The following is a 2244-nucleotide window of genomic DNA, read 5'->3' as shown; positions in this document are numbered from 1 at the left end:
CAGACTATATAAAGAATACTGAAAACTCAATAATATAAAGACAAATAGCCCAACTGAAAAGCAGGCAAAGAACTTGAATATACATTTATCCTAAGAAGATATACGAATAGTCAAGGAGCACATAAACAGATGTTTGTACCATTAAGTAGAGAAAGGAGCAATCAACACCGCAATGAAATACCACTTCACACTTACTAGGATGGCTATAATCAAAAAATGGATAAGCAAGCTTAGTGCGAGGAAGAGAGGGTGGTGGAGAGAGCTGAGAGCCAAGGATGATTTCATTAGGCATTGGGATTTTAGATCAAAGAGAGACGAGCGGAAACAGAAAAAGAAGTTCCAGCCAGCTTCATGAGGCCAATACAAATATCCAGAGTACGAGACACAGATCAGACATCTCACGTGACCTGTGGTCAGATGAGAAGCCAGGGCCTCAGCAGTCAGAGCATGCACACCCAGCTGGTGAAGATGAGGCTGCACTTGCAGCAGAACCCAGAGGAGCACATCATGCAGCTGCTGACCCGGCACCTACAGCAGGTGGTGCTGGAAGAGCAGAGGCACAGTTAGGACAGACTGAAGCCGGAAACTCTCATAGGCTGCTTAATATGCCAGATGAACAACCTCCTACAGTTGGGGCCATAGGTGGCCTGGGGCTCTGATCACCTTTCCCTTCCCAGAACTCCAGGGATGATGTCAGAGGTGGGCAGTGGGCCCAGTCATCCAGGTAGCTTGACCAGCTAATTTACCAACTGAGTGATTTGGAAGTTTCGTTTGTCGGCCATGACATGCCCAACCATGGTACTGACATCTCTGCCTTATGCCATTCCAGCTTCTATCACTATGAGACCTACTAGGGAAAGAAATACCATGGGGTCAAGAACACAATGGGCTTCATTAACCTTGGTACCATTGAGAATAAGCTCTGCATTGATCTGATGACGGAAAGGTTGAGTGAGGGTGAATAAACTGCATTGAGGAGGTCCTGCTACAATATCCTAGTTAGAGAGGGCAGTCATTCCTGTGTGAAGAAGTGGTCTTAACCTACTACTGCAAGGCACCTGCCCACCTTTATCAGAAAACTTGGTTGTAAATATCTGCTGCTGTCTTATCTGTGCTGGCCATGGTTCTGTGTGATCCAGGTGAGGCCTTTCTGATCCCCACCCACTTCTACAGTGGCTACAGCTTTATCTCCCACCTGTACGTGAAATCGAGCTGATTTTCATTTATCTGGGCAGTGAGATCACTGATGTGAACAGTCATGTTTTCCAGCTCACCATGGACAAATTGGAGCAAGCCCTGCTTGAGGCTAGGCTTCGAGGGGGAAAAATCAGTGATCTCGCAATAATTAACCCTCAGAATCCTCTGGGTGACATCTATTCCTGAGACTCACTGGAGGAACACCTGGAGTCTGCCAAGAGGTACAATGTGCATGTGATTACAGATGAGATTTACATGCTGTATTTGATGAATGCATCACATTCCACAGTGTTCTGTTGCCTGATTTTAATAGGACCCATGTGATCCGGGACATCTGTCAGGATTTTAGCATCTCTGGCCTCAACTTTAGCACTCTGTATATCCACAACGAGGGGGAAGTCTCTGCCATGAGCACCTTCCGCTACCTCCACAGCACCTCTGGCATTGCCCAGCATAAGCTGTGTTGGCTGCTCCAGGGCAGAGAATGAATTGATAGCGTATCTGCCCCCAATTGCTCCTAGCTGCACAGAGCTCACAGGTACATCATTAACAAGTTAAAGGCATTAAAGATCCCCTTTCTCAATTATGATTCTGGCCTCTGTGGGTCAACTAGAAGAAGTACCTGGACCCATGCACATCTGAGGAAAAGCCGCTTCTTCATAGCTGCTTCCTGGACAAAAAGATGATGCGGACCCATGGCAAAACCTCCAAGTGCAAGGAGCTTGGCTGGTTCCGCCTCATCTTTGTGGATAAGCTCCTCCAGCTAAAACTTACCATGCATCCGGTGCTAGTGAAGCAGAAGCAGGATGTGATAGTGAAGCAACTGGAGAGTGTACAGAGATGATAAGCTGTCTGTCTCCCAACCAGCGACTTCAGCCAGTCCTGTGCTCTGCTCCACAAGTCTGGGGTATTGAACTATTACTATGACTAAGCGAACAGTGGGCTCCCCTAAGAATGAGCTCATCTGACACAGTTATCAACTTCCATAAGCTGAGCATCTGTCCCTTTGGGACGCTGCAGACTTCTTTTTAGTCTTTGCTAGCCATG

General features: G+C 47.1%; 1 pseudogene; it reads left to right on the top strand.

The window, feature by feature from the left end:
• The first annotated feature begins 351 nt into the window (after window positions 1-351).
• On the top strand, window positions 352-2041 carry LOC105299111 (annotated as a pseudogene).
• The last annotated feature ends 203 nt before the right edge of the window (window positions 2042-2244 follow it).

The sequence above is a fragment of the Pteropus vampyrus genome, unplaced genomic scaffold (assembly GCF_000151845.1).
Source record: "Pteropus vampyrus isolate Shadow unplaced genomic scaffold, Pvam_2.0 Scaffold172, whole genome shotgun sequence".
In the NCBI taxonomy this organism is placed as follows: Eukaryota; Metazoa; Chordata; class Mammalia; order Chiroptera; family Pteropodidae; genus Pteropus; species Pteropus vampyrus.
The sequence above is the reverse complement of the archived record's forward strand: the minus strand, read 5'-3'. Positions and strand labels throughout refer to the sequence as shown.